General features: G+C 50.9%; 3 long non-coding RNA genes across 5 annotated transcripts; 1 reads left to right on the forward strand and 2 right to left on the reverse strand.

The window, feature by feature from the left end:
* Positions 1-4,116: 4,116 nt before the first annotated feature.
* LOC137853632 (uncharacterized) lies at positions 4,117-9,784 on the forward strand. Of its 2 annotated transcripts, none has more exons than XR_011094608.1 (2): positions 4,117-5,393; positions 5,939-9,784. It is a non-coding gene; the product is annotated as an uncharacterized lncRNA (long non-coding RNA). The 2 variants fall into 2 exon arrangements; XR_011094609.1 differs by having other exon boundaries at positions 4,117-5,246.
* Positions 9,785-10,354: 570 nt separating this feature from the next.
* Positions 10,355-13,701, reverse strand: LOC137853633 (uncharacterized). Of its 2 annotated transcripts, none has more exons than XR_011094611.1 (3): positions 13,054-13,701; positions 11,141-11,363; positions 10,355-10,735 (listed from the first exon to the last, which is right to left on the reverse strand). It is a non-coding gene; the product is annotated as an uncharacterized lncRNA (long non-coding RNA). The 2 variants fall into 2 exon arrangements; XR_011094610.1 differs by lacking the exon at positions 13,054-13,701 and adding an exon at positions 12,220-12,461.
* A 2,039-nt stretch (positions 13,702-15,740) lies between these two features.
* On the reverse strand, positions 15,741-19,798 carry LOC137853634 (uncharacterized). The gene is made up of 2 exons (XR_011094612.1): positions 18,977-19,798; positions 15,741-17,312 (listed from the first exon to the last, which is right to left on the reverse strand). It is a non-coding gene; the product is annotated as an uncharacterized lncRNA (long non-coding RNA).
* Positions 19,799-20,219: the final 421 nt, after the last annotated feature.

Below are 20,219 nucleotides of genomic sequence, written 5' to 3' on the forward strand. Positions count from 1 at the left end.
TTGGATCCCAGTCCCCACCAGCACCAGGAGAGCTGGGCTGGTACAGGAGGAAGGCACAGGCACCCTCTCTGGCTTGCATGGTGGCAAAGATGCTAGCAGCACCCCAGACTGGCCAAACCAGAGTGCCCTTTGGAACCACCACTGCCTCCTTGCAATCACAAACACTACCAGTTATGGTGATGGGTCCCAAAGGGGGTTCAGCGCACCCTATAGAGATGAGGGAGCTGTGTGTGACCTGCAGGCCAGAGTGACTCACGGCAGGAGAGCATGAGCCTCCTCCACCCACCCTGCAAGCACAGAATGAGCATCTTTCCCAAATTAAAAACCTGGGAGAGCAGCGAAGCAGCCAGAGATTCGTTCCCTCACTGTGCCCACTTGCTGTGAGCCAGACGACCTGCTATCAGGGGAGCTGCTGGTTCGGGGAAGCCTCACCCCGCCAGCCGTAGGCGGCATGTTGTACAGCCAGGAGGAAATTAGGTAGTGGCTCCCCCAACACTGCATCACTCTTTCCACTTCAGGCTATAAGGATCTTCTCAAAGAGTCAGGAAACAGCACAGAGGAACAATTAATCCTCCGCATGAAGACATTCCTTCCACCCCTCACTGCTGCCTGGGGCTCCCAGCCCCTGCCCGCCTCGCCCTGCCAGCCGCCTCCAGTCGGCTGCCTTCCCCTTGGCCTCCTCCCCGGAGGCTGGGGGATTCACTGACAAGGCCGGTCGGCCACAAGGACCCGGGAACCCCTGTCACATCTCCCCCTTCCACATTGCACCGCCTAGGCCGTTAGGTTCAATTTGCAGATGAACCCACCAAAAGGTGTTTTCCTACAGTTGCGTCCAGGAGTCTGGCCTGTCTGTTGTGCTTTGAAGGGGGGCCCATCAGACAATCCCAGAAATGAACACCTAATTCCAACCCTCGTTGGCAGCAGGAAGGACAGATGCCTGCCAAGCAGTCACAAGGCACTCCACAAACACCTTGCTTCACCTCGCCACCAGGGAACAAAGTCCATTGCCATTAGGGGACTTCAGGCTGCAAAGCGAGGATGTTCCCTCTGGCTTCAGTTTCCATAGGCCAGACACTCAAGAGCCATCGGGTCCCTTGATCCCAACAGGGCTGGCCCATGGGACAAGCCCAGCCCCCTTGTCAGAAAGGCAAATTTAATACAGAGCATACGTCTCTTGAGTTTTATGGTAGATCTAGATGCACGTGAGGTTTTCCTGTTTTACTGTGCAGGAGGGCAGGCATTTTACAGATATGAAACACAGGACACTTGACCTGAAGAACTATCTCTAGAGAGACAAGACAATAAAAAGGGATTGAGCAAGAAAGCAGAGGGAACAGAAAATGATTCCGCAAATACTGCCTTCAGACCATGATCAGTGTGAAAAGGGGTTTGAGATAGGTTTTGAGGTCTTTATTAGAAGAGAGCTAATGAAGAGGCGTGAAAAGGACAAGGTCAGGAAAGAGCAGAGAGGGCAGATGAGATGAAGCTGAGAGGAAGAGGGAGAAGAAGGGGAAGACAATCCTGACAGGTCCCAGTAAATCTTTTTCTGTTCCCCAGCAGACAAGAAAGAGAGGGTGGGACACAAAATGGGTCCTGACATATGTGGAGAAGATGCAGGGGGTGACTCTGCTTCATCACTGCAGTTCTCATTCTGGCGAGCCAAAGCTGATCCCACCTTTTCCCTTGTCACAGGGCTGCCATTTCTGCTGAAACAACTTCTGCTAGCTTCCATCAATCACAGCCAAAGCTGGACAAGTGGGCAACACAATGTCAGGGAACAACTACAACTTAACGCACATGAGAAAGATCTGCTAGAGCTCTCCAACACATTGACAAGTTTTATCTTATCTGTTGCCAGGCAGGACAAAGAGCTGGAGGGACAGTGAAGGTCAGTCGGGCACTTAGGAGAGCACAGAACAAGGGAATAACTGATTATGCTGAAGGGCATCGCATTTGCAATTAAGGCTGAGCTCCAAAAACACGGTCTGGGGAAAGTAATCTGTTTCTCTTCCCCAGCCCAGTGTAAAAAAGCACCCCACTGGCCACGCCACAACTGTGTTGGAGGTGTCCCCTCACTGAGTCCCCACCACGTCCTCAATGAAGGGGGATGAGCAATAAGCCTGTAAGTATTTACAAGAAAAAGGCTTAGCACAAAGTGCTTCTGGGCACAGCTCTGTTGCCAGTAAAAAGCATGATGAAAAGCATACTTTCTTTGATGAAGCCTCAGTCGAGTGCTTTATGGGTAAAGGTGAATCTAGTATATATCATATTTGTCTGATGGCAAACAGGGACCACTTGTGAAATTCATCTGACTGGATGTTCTCGGAAAATCTTCACAAAACATCTGTGAGCTTTGAATCACCCCATTGTTGTCAGGATTTCAGATGGAAATTGTTCTGGATGTGAGAGAATGGAGGGTCATTAATGGCTTATTTCTTATTACATGCTTTGGGTTTAGGGACTTTGGGCATGTGTAGGTATTTTTCTCTTCGCAGATTCACGTGAAGCAAAATACTACATAATGGAAAAAATCAGAGGGCAGCTTGTCTTTTGTTAGACTGGTAAAGAACCAGGTTATTGCTGTGTTAAGACAATATGTGAAAATATGCGAAAAGTGGTTTTGACCCCGTAGAGCAGAACATCCCTGTTACTGACCGTGATGAGCAGCCCACAAGATGTGACTGCTGGGGCCAAAGAGGAGGGTGCACAGTGTGGTTTGGCCCTGCAGAGAGACTCAGCACATCTGCCTTAACCTCCCGGCTCTGCTGCTGACATCCTATCGTTTTATCTCTCTGGCTTTAGTATAGCAATTCAACAGCACCAAAACTAACTGGTTGTGCTTTTAGGGTTAGGTAATCTGCTGAATGGCCCTTGAATTCTCCAGTCTGAAGCAGCAAACGTAATGTGCCTCTGCTGCAGTTGTCAGCCCGGAGAGAGCAGTTTCATGCTGCAGGGAGCTGCAGGGAGAATACAGAGGATGCATCCACTGAATGCCACCTCCATCACCTCTGCTCCTGAGCAAAGCCTCACAGGTTATCTCCAAGGTTTCCCTGGAGGGGAAAAGAAATAATTGCAGCTTTACTAATCTAGTCCGTGCTCAGTGGGCTTCCTGCTGCCTGGAGCCACCCGATGGTGTCCATGCTCACCAGGCCTGCTGTGAGTTCAGCCTTCCCTCACTTAATTTCCTCAGCTGCTAAATGATACTGAAGTCACAGCTGGGATTTACACCACAGCGGACTGCTGCACCAAAACGAGAAAAAGGCCTCTTGAAATAATGAGAGGTGTGAAGCAAAACTGGTGCCCGTGTAGTGCTGGCCACCTGGACTCACTTGGTGTTTTGAGATGGCAGCTAGCTGTTTATAGCAGCTGCCTATATGAGCAGTGTTGTTCTTTATTTTACAACCTCACTCTGAGTTTCCTCGAGTACCCTGCTGACACAGGGCGAATTTGGGGAGTAGTCTTTCCTCCCTTTTCCCAGAGCAGCAAACATCTGGGACTACTGAGATACCGTCATCTTGTGGCATTGGCTGGCTTTATTCTTTAATGAGTTTTTCTGTAACGACTTCATGATGTTTCTCCAGGGAGGACAACTGTCTCATCTGAAACCTTGTCTCACATGCTCCTTTATAGAAGGATGTTTTATGCTAAAGCTCTTGAAAGCATTTCCTTTTGTGCTCTGTCCCCACCTTTCCCTGTTTAATTCCTCCCAAATGTCTCTCTGATGCTTAACCTGTGGGTCGCCCTGTTCACCAAAAACAAAGCAAAATGCTGTTTTGAATAAGCTTGGGATACATGGATGTCATTTCTGAACATTAGCAGGCCACATGATACTACCAACTTCATTTGATCCCATTTGCTGGAACAGCCTGAATTTCTCAGGGGCAGGTTTTTCCTCCTAGTTCATTATTGTTCAAACCCATCAAGCAAATGGCAGCGGAGCGGAAGCTTGAATGGGCTTGTTTAATGAACAGGCGAAGTCATTCATCTGCAGCCTCACGGTTCTGCAGCAAGGCTACGTCTCCCCCCTCCTGCTTTTCCTTAAAGCCTCCCCCCCTCCCCCCCCCCGCCTCCTCGTGGCATGACACAGCCAGCAAAGCAGCTGCGGATGGTGTTTGTGCAACGCTGCCGTTCAGCAGTGCTGGGGATATACCAGACTCCTTTTCAGCCTGCTCCCTGCCCGAGCTCTGCCCGCACCTTCATGGTTATTTCTGAGACTGCTGGGGCAGCTGCTGTGCTAAACCATGGCAGGGAAATGGCCCTGTTGGCGCTGCCACGGAGGGCGCAGACACGCCAAGACCCCTGGCACCTGCTGGGTTTGGAAAGCCAGCCCTGCACCCACAGCACGGGCATGGCCCCGGCAGCGTGGGCTGCACGGAGCTGGTTTACTCCCCTGACTCGCCCCACGGCTGGAGCCAGGATCAGGCCTGCAGCTGGCGTGAACCGGCCCATGGAAATTCGGTGGAGCCCTGCCAGGCAGCAGCAGCTGAAGCGCTGGCACCAGAAGCTATTTTTTATGCATAAAACTAGCTATTTTTGCATGACCTTTGGTTTCACAGCAGCACCAGCAAGGCGTGCAGGCTGCCTTTCCCTTGCGAAAGCGCGAATGGAAGATTTTTTATTTTTTTTATTTTTTTTTTTTGCCGGACGCTTGCTTCAAAGCCGCGTTCAGGGCAGATAAGTGATAGCATCTGTCAGGGTGCCATTTTTGCACTGCGCAGCCAGCGTGGGAGCACTCGCTGTCCCCCTGCTCCCTGCCTGCTAAAAACAACTGAAACTAATTACATACCAGGAATACCAGCGGCCCCGCAAAGCCTCTGCCGCACAGCGGCTCTCCCTCTCTCCCTTTTTTCCCTTCCGCCTGATTCACCAAGGCTTTGGCTGCGCTCCAGCTTTTGGGAGGGTGGGGAGAGGCAAGGGGGGGGCTTGGGAGGGCAGCGGCTTTTTGAGCTCACCGACAGCCTCCCCTCGCTGCGGTCCTGTGCACTCATTTCCACTTCACAGATGCTGCTGAGCTCTGCCATTTGGGGGGGGGGGGGCAAATCCCAGAAGTGGAAGGGAGCGTGGCGGGGAGGGAGAGGATGAAAGCAGTGAAGAGCTGCATTTATTAAGCTGTTTTTCTTGCAGTGAAAAGAAGCATTTATCGGTGATTTCATATAACATGGGAGACGTGGCTTCCTGCCAATTTTCAGAGGATGCAAACAACCCGCTGACATCATATGCTAAATATAGAAGAGTTCCTGCTTTAGGTGAATAAATAATGCAGATGCAAAAGCCCAGGTCTTCAGTTACACGTTCATTAGGATCGGTCTGTCAGGTTCAGACAATCGAGAGAATAGCATCCAGCTTCAGCACCGAGTGATAGGTGAAGAATGCAAAACAACTGCAGACAATAGGTGATTAAGCAGATTTCCTTGTTCTCTGCTTTTTCTTACAGCTGCTGCGTTTCATGTCTGCAGCAACCCATGCTGCAGCTTTTCCAGCACAGGCTCTGCCGTGTCCCTCCCTTTTCCTTAAAGCCAAGCCTTAACGACAAGCATGGGTGGGGAGAAGCTGAACAATGAGCACAGCCAAAATGTGGAAACTTCCCCAGGCGCTTAGCGGGGGAAAAAAAACAGGAGAAAGAAAAGGGAAAAAAAAAAAAAAAAAAAAAAAAAAAAAAGCTCTGATCAGGCTATGCAAGCAGTAAAACAGCAGCAGCTCTGTATGAAGCAGAAGTTTTCCATGCCCTGTCAGAGGGAGGTTTTAATTAGGGTTTCCCAACGCTTAACGCTCTTGATCCCTCTAGTATTTTTGTATGAGGCACCCATTTTAACAACTGGACGAGGAAACCTGTGGCAGGCTCCACGGCACATTATTTTAAGCTTTCAGAAAGTGCCCGGAGAAGGATTAGGGTTCATAATAAAATCTAATCAATACTTTTCCCCTTCCCTTCCTCCAGATCAAAGGCAGCGGGCAGGAGAAAGAGTCCGGAGCCATTCTCACTGGGTGGAAGGGAGACACGAGGGCAGGAAGCAAGAAGACAATGCGCCATAAAAGCTGCCGCAAGGTGTTGGATCAATGACAACATCTGCATGAATCCTTCCCCTCACAGCCCGGGCTACAAAAGAAGCTGTTACCATGGAAACTGGCGCAAAAGCATCAGGCAGAAGGGAGAAGGCTGCAATGAAAGGTGGGAGAGGGAATATTTTTAGATCGCTTAGGAGGAACGCTACCAAATGACATCATCCTATCTCGTTATTTGCACCAGTGCTATGTAACATGTTGCGGCGTCTGCCCCGGGCTGTTAAATGGAAAAACGTTATTATGCATGTGAATTATAAATACTGTGGTGAAACTCAAGCTCGGGAGTTATTAGACATCACTATTCTGTAATAAAGAAGAGCATTTAATACACTGTGCTGCACGGACTCACTGTACGATACAAGAAGCATTGTGTCTAGGATTTTAATGTTCCCAGAAAGTAATTATGACTCATCCTTTTATTGTTATTAAGAAGCAAAGTGCAAATAATTTTACACATTTGATATCCCACACATCAACAAGCCTCTTGCACTGGAGAAACATGGCCTAATTTTCCAGGGTGCTCCGTGCCAACATGCTCTGAGTGGATGTGGTAGTAGTTGTAGATGCTCAGCACTGCCAAAAAAACAACCACCCATTTCACATGTGAATGCCTCATTAATTTCACAAATACGTTTCACTGTCTGCAGTCAGCTCCCTAGGTAGGGCCAGACCCCACCGAGAGTTAAGGACCCGGTAGATACCTGTGATACCTACTTGAATAAAGCTCTAATACAGGGGAAAAAAAATAATTCTGACACATTTGCTGTAGTTTTCCTGATCTGGGGGTTGTTCAGCGGGAGCAGAGGTTGGCAGGCATATCTGAAATGAATCAGATTCCCCAGCTAAGCCCCCCCAGATACACACGTAGGTTCGACAGCATCCACACGTGCCAGTTCCCAAATGTCAGCCCTGGCAACACGCAGGATCGACTCCCAACACGTACAGAAGCCTGGCGGGTTGGTGTCTTTCAGACATCTCTCCCGACTGTCGAGCAGCCAGGAAAGCCTCCAGCCCCGGAGGTGAAGCAGGCAGGGACTCGCCTGCCTTGCAGCGGGACGTGGGAGCCCGGCGCCCGCCACACTTGAGAGGTGCGAATCACTATTCGGGTCACACCGCCACCGGTAACGTGAGAAGGGTAAACCCGGAGGAATGTGCTTCTTGTGACTGCGAAGCTTCGAGCCTGCTCACTGCACCGGAATAATGATCAGCAAATGCCACGCTCAGCTAGAGAGCGTGCTGTCACTGGAGATGTGCAGGGACTGAAATTCCCAGCCATGCAGATATCCACTGACGCTGCCAAAATATCTGCGGGTGAGTGACAGGGTTTGCCCTAGCTTCTGCCCTGTGCAAAGCAAAGCACGTGGGTCCTCAGCCATTTGTTTTTGCACTCGGGACGAACCCCTGTGTCAGCAGGGAGGCGGTAACGGCAGCCACCCCGATGCCAAAGGAGTGAGCATGGGCACAGGCAGGTTTGCATGGCCCCACTGCAAGGCGGGGGCTGCCCCGTGTTTTTTTTTTTTTTCATAGCGCTCCTCCTCGTTGGGCTAAATACAACCCCTGGCCTTCCGAGCCTGCTCCCCACTGCTCATGCCACCTCGGCTGTGTGTCCTTGCCCTCTGCCTCCCTGTCCCTGCCGTAAAAGGCACTGGTGCAGCCCGACAGGGCATGGGTCAGCTGGGGAAACAGCGAGAAATAGCACAGAGAGGATGGTGGGTGGGCGGGCAGGCAGAAATAGGGACAAGCCAGAAAGTCACCGCCTGGCTACAGGCAGAGTTTGCTTAAACTAAGGGCAACAGGCAGCAAAGCCATTTTTTTTAAGCTTATGTTATTTATTTTTTCACTGTGGAATCAGTATGTGCTTCTCTTCTCCCTGTTTTAGCTCTTCTTCCACACATATCTGGCTCTATAAATATTTTATAAATTGTGAAATGTGTGTGCTACTTCTGGTCCATCTTCGGAGCTGTAGATGAACACCAAGCACCACTGTGTAGCTTAGGCTGTGGAGCATGTTCATGGCACAGGACCTGAAAAGGTGAATGAGTTTAGCTGAGCCTAAAATAACATGACCTCAAAACATTTTCTGGTCTAAATAAATGCAGTCCAAGTAAGATCCCTGAGTACATTGTACCTAAATTTCCTGGCTCAAATAGACCACGAATGAGACAGCAGCCTTTTTATGATAGGATTGGCTAAACTGACCTATTCTACACATTAGCTTCATTCTGCTTAACCTCAGCCCCTTTTTCCAGTTAAGCTAACACCCAGCACAGCAGTGAATAACTTTTCCTTTCTTCCTGGCTGCTCTTTTTTGGCACTTTTTTTTTTTTCCTTCATGTTTTTAAGGAAGGAGGTTAGGGTTCTACATCTTACAATATTACTGTTGGATATGGATGAAAGAATATTTCATACAACTTATCATTTAATTTGTATTATATGTTAGCTTTGGCAGTGCCGGCATTGTAGTCATGCCAATAAAGAAACTTTTGATCTGAATGAGTTCAAAACTCAGCCAGGCTTGAAGAAAGGTTGCAGAAAATCATTTCAGATATTAAAAGAAGAAAAAAAAAAAAAAAAGTGCATATTTTCAGGGATACAGGTGCTGTAGATGCCCTGAGTGGCCTGTTTTGCAAGAGGCATGGGTTTTCTGCAAAGCTAGGGACCATTTTAGGAGGACACACAACCTGGGCCGAGGAGTCACTTTCATGACTGGAATTCACCAGACACATTTTGGGCACTGTCCCCACCTCAATCCCAACCAACCACGGACATGTACGGCTCGAGGGGCCTGCACAGATCATCCAGCCCCTCTTGGCCTCCCTTTCCCTCTCTTCCTGTCTTCCCCAACCTGTATTTGTTTAACCTTTTTAAAATATCTTTGGTGACAGGGACAGCCCTCTGCCAGGGCTTGCCTCTCCTGGTAGTTAGGCGTGTTTTTCCTTCAGCCCTAACCCAGGTCACTCTCACTGAGGAACAACTCACCTCCCTCTCTGTCTACCTGGAGACTAGTTGGTCTAATGGCAATCCTCACATATTTGACACGCTGCCACGTCTGCCCTCATCCTCCGCTCTTGCAGACTGGGCAGACCAGTTCTGTTAACCTTTCCCCTGAGAGCCACCTCCTCCAGGTTGCCACCACTCCTACTCTTCTCCAGCCTCTCCCCCAAGCTGGGTCCCGAGGAGGGGGAATGGCAATGTCCCTGTCCCCATACCTGGTGTGACCACCAGTACCTCACGGGCAGCCCCTTCCCCATCCCAGAGCAGAGGCCGCTGCACTGTCACCTCCAGCAGCGTGCCCAGGCCTTCCCTGGCCAGGCCAGGCCAGAGCCTCGCATCTCAGGTGGCCATGCCTCAGCCCAAAGGCAGAAAGAAGGCTGCTCCTGCATGTGGGGAGGCTGTGCCTCAAGCTCAGAGCCAGCAGGCAGGCCGGGCCTCGTTTGGCTCTGCAGGGCTGCCGAAGCTCGGGCTAGCAGAAGTGTTTGCTGAGCGAGTTCGTGCAGCTTCGGCTCGGGCTTGCCAGGGACCCAGCTGAACAATTAAAGGAAGTATCAGTGCACTATCGCAGGCTCTGCTTGCAGCGCGCTCGTAGCCCTGCCTTCTATGAATAAAATTAATCATTCTCACTGATTCTCTAATCAACCCAATCCTCAGAGGTGTAAATTGCACTGGCAGATGTATAATCAGGGAAGTTTTCCAAATTAACCTAAAAAAAAAAACACAAGAACCCACTGAGTCTCTTGACGTTGGCTGAGTTAAGCAAGGGCAGCCTGAAACAAGAATGACACCAAGCCGGGCAGCAGCAATTGTACCCTCCAAAAGCTGGGGGAGAAACCACCCCCATGGCCTTTCCTGCCAAGTATGAGGGCAAGGCCATCAACCCGTGTCACTCTCTGCTGGATACAGCCCTGGCCTGGCAGTCAGATGGAGAGGGACATCAATGTGGCAGCTTTGCTGCTTCCACGGTCACATTTTGGGAAGCTCATGTGCCCGCTCCCTGGTCCAAGTGAGACTGCTGTCCACCCCTGTCCCAGCCAACCGCCTCGGCCACCTCATCTGTGGTAGAGAAGAGCATTAAAACAAAGGTACCAATGTGTACTGATTAACAAAGGAGAGGAGATGCCAGAACTAAGATTCTTAATGTCTTAGATTTGGTATTCCTTTAAAGGAAAACAATGAGGCAAAGCATCAAAACTGGAGTTACAGATGTGCAGCCTGCGAGACCCGGGGGCGCAGAAAGAGTTAGGACAGGGCCCAGCCTGCTGCTTTGTGCACCCACTGTTTTATTATGTAAAATAAAAATAAAACGGATTCCAGAAAATAATGGTAAATATTTGATGATATAATTATGTCTTATTAATGCAATGTTCTTTATTTTGCAAATTAAATTTTCACAGGAATTCATCACCCATTTCATTTTTATTATTTAGGCCATGAGCGTGTCACAGTAGTTTGTTATGTATTTTCATAACCATTTGATTAATATTAAATGTTTGAAATAAAAAACTCCATTTATATTTTAGTTGTAATGGCCATGCGAAAATACTATGAATATGAGTTGGTATTTATGGCACACATTAGTTGTTAGCACTACTTTTGATGTCTTTATGGCTGTGCAGGACGCGCACAGTTCATTACGCGTGAAGAATAGTTTAATTTCCAGGAGCTTTGCCATGATCTGTAAAACAAAGGGCGCTCGCTCACAGTGCTGCTCTGCCTCCCTTGCAGCACCCAGACCAAGGCGCAACCCCTCTGGTCCTCCTGCTCCTGCCTCCAGGCCTTCGTGGCTGAGGTGCAGCCCATGGCACCCAACCTCTTCCTCCTCCCACCCCGACCCTACAACACCTGGCAGACCCTAGGAAGGGTCCCTAGCACCCCTTGCAAGGACCAGGGGGTGCAGCCCTGGGAAGAGGAGCAGCATGCTGCCAGTGCACCCTGTCCTGACAAGGCAGCTCCTGTCCTCCCAGCTTGCAGACCTGCTCCGTGGCGGGGCAGGAATTGGGGAGAGTGTTAACTACCGGTAATTATCCCACAGGCCTGTGAGGCATCTTTCATGCCTGTTGGATGTGGTAATAAAACTAACCTTGTGTGTTTTGTAATTGCCCTGTACAGAAAGGCTGCTTGTGGGTACAGAGGGCGGCTGCAGCCGGCACCGTGCGTTGCTGTGGGTTTCGTTCTCTGGAGAGCCTCGGTGTGAGCAGGCTCCCGGTGGCACGGGGAGCAGGATTATGATTTCTGCAGCAGCATCTCAGGCAATTTCAGGTGCTCCAGGATTTTTGCAGCACTGCAGAGAAGTGCTGTGGTTTCTAATAATAATAATGAAAGAAAAAAAAGAACAACAGCAACAACAAAAGAAGGACAAAATGAAAAGAAACTCCCCCCCGCCCCCTCTGGTCTCTGCCAACCCACTATGAATCAAGCAATACCACGCGATGTTTTCGGATGCATCAAAAATACCACAGCCATTACTGTGCATATGTAGGATGCTCATCCTAAGCCAGGTATCTACAAGGGCCCTTCTTTCTGTTTGCCACATGAGCTTGGCATCCTATGGAGAAAACAGCTTTGTCAACTTCCTTGCAGATGCCAAATGTCACTGCGTCTCCTACCAGTCGCGGGCTGTGTGCACAGAGCCTCTTCTTTCCATCTCCGGTTATGTAGGATCTTGCTGGCATGCTACTGCTAGGAAGAAAACCGGATCCCAGAATTTGCTAAATGTGCTAACAACAGCAGGAGACACAGGGCTGCAGAGGACAACATCCTGCCTCCACCACAGCTTCCACTGCTGGAAAATTTCAGGTCCTGGCTTCCTGGGGAAGGGAGGGTGCAGCTTCCCTTACCTAGATTCCTCACAAGGACAGTGAAGAAACGTGCCCTTTTATGAGACACAGTGGATTTCTGCTGCATTCCTCGTGCTCATTTCAAGTGACACAAGGTGAATAAAAAGCCTTGCCCCCATGTCTTGGTGGCTTTCCAACCTGCTGGCAGTGCTGCGGCTGACTGGCCGAGGCAAACATCTGCAGTGCTCGGTCCACAGAGCAGCAGTGCGGTCCCCACCTGCGAGAAGCCATCTGATGGTGCCAGACCTCTGCACGTCCAGCAGCCCTTGTAAATCCCTCTCTGCTCCTCTGTTTCTGAAAGGCTGCCAGGCAGACTTCCTACCTGCATGACAGGGAATATCCCCGCGCCTCGCAGCTCACCCAGCGGAGCGAGGGGGGGGACGCAGCCAGCAGCAAGAAGCTGGCATTCCCCTCTGCGACTGCTGGTGTGATGTTCCCGAGAAGCAGAGAAAATGTTCCTGAAGGCACAGAGGTTTAAGCACAAGAGGTAAAAGCAGCAGCCTCCCTCCCCCTGCCTGCTCTGAGGAGCTTGTTTTGATTTTCACTTCAGCTCCTCAGGCTCCAGAGGCAGATCAGATGTGGCTTTCCAGTGAACTGAAACCTCTCGTTTTGGGTGATGTTTAGCAAAATATTTTCTTCCTGGAGGTGGTTACGGGATGTGAGAGGACAAGCACCATGTGCATGGGACGCTACCTATTTTTTCATCTGGGTTGGGCTGTGCAGAAGGCTGCTGGGGGTGCAGATCCACATTTGAGACAGGGTTTGTGCCTCCTGGCTCCTCGTGCCACCCTCTGTTCTCTGAGCTGCCACTTCCCATCAAGGACAGCATGGACACTATATTTCATAGCCACCTTTGTGAAATAGATGGGGCAGGGTGTCAAAGAGGGAAGCTTGATTAATATGGCTTGAAAGCTACAGCTGCCATGCAAAACAGATGGCTGTTTGGCCTCTGGGTCCCATCTTGCACCTCCGCTAACTTGAACGGGAGCCCGCTTTCCTTGGTTCAGAAACTATGCTTCCCCTTGGCTGGGGACTTCAAAAAGAAATAAAGCTCTGGTATGGCAAGCAGCAGCAAGAGCCTGGGACAACAGCTGAGTTACACTGTTAGAAATACCCCGTGCTTTGGACAAACTGAAAAAATGTAATGTCTCCTTACAGGCTAGAAGAAAAGACGCAGCCTCATTACCAGCTGGTGCGAGGCAGTGCACATGGGGGATGCTGCCCATCGAGTCTCTTTGTCCCTGTGTCATTCACAAAGTGCAGAGCCCGGCTGTTTTCTGAGCCTCCTCCATGCCAGGGCCATCGGCTGCCTCCTGCGAGCTCTGCTTGCTTCTGGAAACTGAAATACCTCCGCTTCAAAACCGTGACAGGAGAAGGTGCTTTACTTAGAGCTGAAATCGGAGCCAAAATCTATTCCTGGCGATGGCTTGAAGGTCACACTCCAACAAAGAGCTCCTACCCTATCAGTATGTGCTGTTAGACAGATGCTGCTGTTGCTCTTTCTCTGACAGTGACAGATTTTAGGCTTGGTCTGCCGCCCTTTCATGGGTGTGTTTGTTTTCTCCTCCAGTCTGCATTGCTCTCCTAATCCTTGCCCCCAACTCGGGTGTCACCTGCTTCTGCCCTTCCCCAAAAGGATGCAATCAGGCCTAGATAGTGCTGATCTCTACAGTCACAGCAAACTTGTTCCTGCCTACAGATTGGAACAGCGATGAGATGGCAACTCTGCTTTGCAAGCATGCCCCAAATGGCCTCTGGTGGTGGTATCAGCTGAGCATTTCCCGTACAACCACTCCCTGTGGAGCCCTTGCACCAATTGCAGGAGGCCAGGGACAGCCCAGAGGACACAAAAGTTGAACCTGGCCGGGTAGTGAGCAGCCCCCATGATGCAGCCCAGGCTGGGATGCTGGAGGACAGCTGAGGTGTCCACAGAGACGTGTCCCACCAGTGTCCTTTCCCAGCTGGTAGGACGTGGTGCTGTGCAAAGGTACCTCTGGGGCAGCTCAGGGAACATGGGCATGGTTTGCAGCACCTGGGGCCTGGTTCCTTTCCTTAGATACATAGCACAGGAGCAAATGTCCAGGTTCTCATACTCTATATGTCCAGGCTCCCACAGCACAGTGTGTTCCCAGATCTGGCCATTTCCACCTGCTCTCCTCTGGAGTAAGTCACCCATCTCCCACCGGGCAGGGCAGAAGGGAACGAAGCTTCCAAAGCAGCTGCCCCACTACCCCTAGCACCACCACCCTGGCACCTCTCCATCTCGAGAGGATGATGTTTTTAAGGCAGCTATCCGTGGGTGTTTGGCATATAAGGAGACTTCAGTAGAAGAGGCGACGAGCCGAGGATTATGAATGGTGGCCACAGGATGGGCGAGTCAATCAGAGATAAATCGGGACTGAGGAAAGAAGAGCCCAATGCTCTGCTGATCCCCACGGACAGAGATGGATTACAGCAAACAGTTGCCTGTATTTATAACCTTCCCAACACCCCGCTGCGCCCAAAGGAGAGGCGAGAGGAAGGATCACAAGACCCTCACTGCCTAGGGCTTGGGAAAGGAAGTCTCTGTAATGCTAACACTGGACATTCCCCCCCAGGGTCGAGATTTTCCATGGTGTCACTGCCACTGTCACCCGCGGGGGGAGCGCCCCAGTGGCCCATCCCTACTCTGGAGCCTGCAGGAAGGTTTTCCAGCAGCCCAGAGCCAACCTGGAGGGAGGCAGCGAGGAGCCTGCTCCCCTGGTCCCTGCTGCCCCCAGGGCCAGCAGAGATAAATGGTGTGTTATGAGTGCGGTTCTTTCCAGGGCCTGTGTTTATGTTTACTTTTAGGAGCTAGAAATGGTACAGATGGCTAATTTGTTTGTTCGGTATTGTTCTTTCTAGCTGCCTAGAGCTGTTTCTGTACTTCTGTATTCGTCATGGTTACTGCATACTCAAAGTCTCAAGTGCCTCTTTCCCCGTACAGTGGAGAGCTTACGAGCATCAGCTGGAAAACTGCGCCTGTTGGGGAGGATTGTCTCTGCACTCCTCCCCCTACAGTCAGTACTGCCCCCCCGTTTGCCTTTACTTAGGTCACCACAGAGATTTCCCAAAAGCACAGGCACCAGGCTTTCCCCTGGCTCCAACAGCCCTGAAATGGGTCACATCCTCCGCAGGGGAGAAGGGGAGCAGGAGCAGGGATAACTCGCGTTGCCTGAGGAGCAAAATGGTGGTGGTGGGAAGGCAGCAGCTGTGTTTGCTTGTAGTGCATTGCTGCCCGGTCATTCTGGTTGGGAAAGGCAAGCAGGCTGATGTGCATTCCCAAAACAATTAGGAGACAAGGCTACTTTCATCAGTACCCCCCCTCACGGCTTGTAAAGACACAAACGTGAAGGAGCCCGGAGGAGGCACCTCCTCCAGCACAGGCACTGAATGGCTTGTATTAGTACAATACTCCAAATCCCCTCTAAGTCCTCCCAGAAAGGGAGAGTAAATATAGTTTGTCGAACAGTTATCTTTAGCACACTGTCTCGTCTGCCAGCATGGATCTTTCTGCATGACCTCTTGCTAAGTCAGGGCAATTTCTGCTTGTTTGCTTACTCCTGCCTGCCACGCTGTGCCCGGAGGGGAGCCAGGGCTCCCTGGGGCCCGGGGCAGGGACCGCGTCCTCTCCTGCTCTTACCAGTGGTGTGGATGGACACAGACAGGTTATTGACCTTTAGGCCCACTTATCCTTTTTTTTTTATTATTTATTTATTTTTTTTTTTTTTTAAGGAAACAGATATCAGTTGCTAGCTCACACAGAAAAGTGGTGAAGGAAAAGGAAAGGAAAGCTGGCTCTGTTGGTGAGCCTCTTTTTGGGCACCGTGAGCCCACACCTCTGCAGCAGGCCCTCTGTAATTGCGGGACGGGGTGGGAGAAGAAGCAAAGGGAAGTTTTGCAGGGCACTGCAGCCAACCCCACACCACACTGCTGCTCTCCCTGGCAGCCCTTCCCTCCCTCGGTCTCAGCTGGCCGCTGCTCTCCTTGTGCCACCACTACTGCTCACACACACAGGGTTTTCAACCAGATCCGGTGACCCAGCCCACATCAGGTAGGGACTACACTGCAAAGCTAGAGACAGAGCTCATTTTTCCCAGTGTAAGCAAGGGGATGGCATGCTGGGCACAGCAGCAGGCAGAGACATCCCACCACACTAAAATCCAAACTGCTAATTTTCAAACTAATCATTTCCTTTTTTTTTTTTTTTTTTTTTTTTTTTTTCTAATCTCACTGGAGGCTTGACTCCTGGAAACTGCCGCAGGCGGTTGGTGTAAGGCAGAGCTCAGCCGAGGCTCAGACATGAGGAGAAGGGGGGGGCTAGAGCGTTGCTGGCCCCAGCTGCTGCAAGCGCGGCTCTCCCGGCAGCCCTCGGCGCGAGAGGCATCGTGTTGCAGCTCTCCCCTCCTGCCGCTCTCCCGGCACCGCTGGGGAACTCTCCAGAAGAAGAACAGTACAGTTTCAGTGCCGTCTGCCAGACCGAGGAAACCAACCCTGCTCTTGTGTAAGGAGGCCCCCTGCTTCCTCCTGCACTGCCGAGTGAAACTCGGAGCAAATTTGCGGGAGCCAGATCCTGTGTGAGCCCCCAGCACAGCCAGCAGCATGGCCCACATGGGGAAGGAGGATGGGTTGAGCACCGTGAGCTGCTGGGCACCCTGTCAGAGCCGAGCAGGGAACAGCTGGCACCCGGGGAGCCCGTGCTCGGCAGAAATGGTGATTATGGCCCAGGGAAGGGGAGCGAGCCTGCTCCTGGCTCGGCATCAGGCAGGGGATAGCAGGAGCGGATCTGTCTCCAGCATCCCACAGGCTGCTGCGGAGGATTAAATCCAACAAACCTCCCTCTGTTGGCAGTCACTGAGGATGGCTCTATTAAACGCGGATACATTAGAAACCTACCCGCTGCTGGGTGACTGTAGCCGAATGGAAGTCAAACATCTGCATGCCAGACACGCGGCATGTAGCTGCACACACTCCACGGCCACACCAGTGGCAGAGACACCGTGGCCACCTTATACCAGACGGGTTGCACGAAGGGGTGCAGCTCATCTGCTCCTTCCTCTGTGTCCATCACCTCCACTGCCTTCCTCCCCTCCCCTAGCACCAGGCCAGCGAGAGGGGAGGGGAGCGCAGGCATGAGGCCCACTGAGCACCCGCCAGACTCAAGGGCTTTGCTGAGCCCTCCTTTCTCTGAGCAGGGCCATTTCCAGAGGATGAGGCCATTTCCAAGGCGAGGAGGTGACTGGTGCTGCTGGCCTGGCTGGCTTGAGGCTCGTCCTGGGAGCAGAGGGGTGGAAGCGCCCCATGTCATGCCTGCTCTGTCCCTTCCTCCAGGCCTGCCACCTCAGCAGCCTGCAGGCGTTTCCAGGCAAAACAGCAGGGCACGGGGCTTTGTTCCATCTTAAGAGAAACATTTTTAAACATTTATTGCATTTATCCAAAGCAAAGCTGGAAACGGATTGAAATCAGCATAGTAGAGACCATGCAAAAAGGCACCCAGCAAGGAATGAGAAGAGGAAGAGCGGGCACAAGGCTCCTTGCCTCAGCAGGGCCGTGGCTTGGTGGCCAGCCGTGCTCCCGAGGGATTTCCCCACGGAGGCAATACACTCACACATCCCGAGGGGCAAACGCAGACGTGCAGTGCAGACATGCTGGCAGCAGGAAAGCCGCTCTGGGAGTGGATCATGTTATTCAAATGAAGCTCCCTGTTTCAGCTGGGTGCTTAGCCTTATTCTTTCTGTTTCCTCAACTGTGCCGCCGTTCCTGAATTCATCACTCCTTCCACTCGTCTGACCCCATTACACTTGCCCTGGTTCCCACCTCCACCAGCTCCCTGGCATGCTTGAGGGTGATGGAGCACCGTACTGCACGGCCCAGGACTCGCCAAGCTCTTTCCAATTAGGACGTGGCTAAGGAGACAGCATCAGTAATAAATGGCTTCAAAGAACTCTCCCAGACTTTCCTATTTATCATACGCCAGTGAGATGCCAGTGCCAATGAGAAAAATCTTAAAATGCTCGTGAGATTCTGCTTGGGGACACAAATTTTTCTTTTGTTATTCATGAGTAAGAATTGTGTTTCCCAGGTAAATTCACCTGAAGCAAATCATTACAGTCCCTTATACGTATGGTTCTGAATTTAGTTTGCTTGTGAATTTTCCAACAGCGTTTCTCGTTCATTTTTCAACAGGCCAGCAGAGTTTGCAGTGACAACAAAACCCTTCCCTTGAATTCCAGCCCCAAGAAATGCAGTGTGGAAAAGGCAGGCCAGGGGCTCCATAGCAGCCTTAGGTTCTTCACCCATAAGCTCTGCCATTCCCTCTGCTTCTTCTGAAAAGCAGCCAGGAGATGCCCCGCATGGGGCAGGGAGCCCTTCAACAGTAACATTAGGAGCCAGCATTTCACTCTATCAATCGGTCACCCCCTGCCCCTCTCCTTCCCAGTTCTCCTAAAAACACACTTGTGGAAATGTTTGAGACAGAGAAACTGCTCTTTGCTTAGGCCTAGAGAGCTCCTTCATCTCATCTGCACGTACCGAGTACCCTGACAGGACCAACATTTCTTCTGAATAATTTATAGTGTATGGAAATGATAATAACATAGAAATCTGCTATGATTTAGTTAATTATGAATAAGTAATAAGGTAATGCTAGCAATACATTTAACTGAAAAACCTATTTATAATGAAATGATTTCTTATAAATAATTAGAGCAAAACTGCGTGTTGTAACTCATCACTTGCATGTAGGGCCTGGTCCTTCCTGCACGTCTGCTGTAATGTCACCTGCAGGGACCCCTGTGGAACAGGTGAAGTCAATGACAGAGCTGCTGGCAGGATGGCATCCCATTCGGGTGGGTTATAAGGAGAAGAGATTGCAAAGAAAGATGCTTTTGTGTGTGTTGCTGTTGTTTTGTTTTTTAAGCCAACTGAGAGCCAGCAGTTCAGCCCCTAAAAGACAACCTTTGCTTTTCACCTGGTGGTTAAAGACACCTTATTTGCCATCCTTAAGCCCACTTTAAAAGGCAATGAAACCCAAATTACACTACTTCCCACTTATTGCTTACCGTATGTCCTGCACACAGCTGGCCGAAACCACTGCTGTGTGGCTCTGTACAATGGTAGTTTGGACCCCAACTAATATGGTTGTGGGTAGCATGATAAAACCCAAAGTTTGATTACTGGGAAGTGATGGGAGGAGGTCCACCTGAAGCAGCATGCCCCATGCCATCTGAGCAAGAGGGATTAAATTCAGACTGCCATCTGTAGTCTGTCTTTGGTGCCAGCTTGGACTTGAGCTCAAAGGAGTGATGAGCAATGTAGACCAGCTACCTTCCAGCTCCCACCGTCAGCTGGCAGAAGTAAGACTGGCACCTAGGGTAGCTCTCTTAAGTACAAAGTCCCCATGCAGTCCTTTATCTTCTCTTTGAAATCAGGCTTCAGCACACTCCAACTTGTCCTGGTGCTGCTCACCGCTGCTGGAGGACTACATGGAGATATGTAGCCTTTGAGCCCCCCAGCTGTTCCCCCTTGGCCATCAGCATCAGGAGATGGGCAGCACCTGATCGCTATGGAGATGATCAGGAGGGACCCCAAATGAACTCTGAGGTTCCTCTAGTGAGAAGGCTGAAGGTGGCCCAAATCCAACCCTCTAGGGCAGTACCTTCCCCTGTAGGCACCTCTGAAGGTGGTCTCCCAGAGCAAGTGCCTGCAGCGTAGCGATGCTGTGCTCATGTAACAAGGGCTCAGCTCCCCAGGGAGCCCAGAGAGCCTACACAAAGCAGCGCTATTGGTGCTGCTCCAGCGCTTAGCGGACTGTTATCCATCAAACCGGCACTAAAATTGGCACTCCTTGTAGGAAAGGAAGGGATCCACCCCAAAACACTAAATGTCAGGAAACTTTACTGACACGGGATGAAGAAACACATGCTGCCGACATGGCTCAAAATGTCCGTGCCGGGCAGATAACGCAGAGGCAGCCTCACGCAGCCGGGCTGCCGGTCTGCACCTTCTCCCTCACAAGGACCTCACAACACCAGTGGGGCCGCTGCCTTCCCTGAGGGGGCAAAACGTATTCAATTTGGGGGTAAAATGTATTCAGTTTGGGGGTAAAACGTATTCAGTTCGGTTATGGACACAGGCTCTTTGTCTCAGAGGGCTTCAGAAGGGCTTACAGAGACATAAGGGCTCTCACAATATGAAAGTAATCATCGAAACAGCCATTTAATGGCACAGCTAAACATCGTTGCTTCATGCTGTTTATCATGGTTTGTTTCCTATGGGAAAGCCAGAAGACGCAGCCTACATGCC

This window comes from Anas acuta, chromosome 3 (genome assembly GCF_963932015.1).
Source record: "Anas acuta chromosome 3, bAnaAcu1.1, whole genome shotgun sequence".
Lineage (NCBI taxonomy): Eukaryota > Metazoa > Chordata > Aves > Anseriformes > Anatidae > Anas > Anas acuta.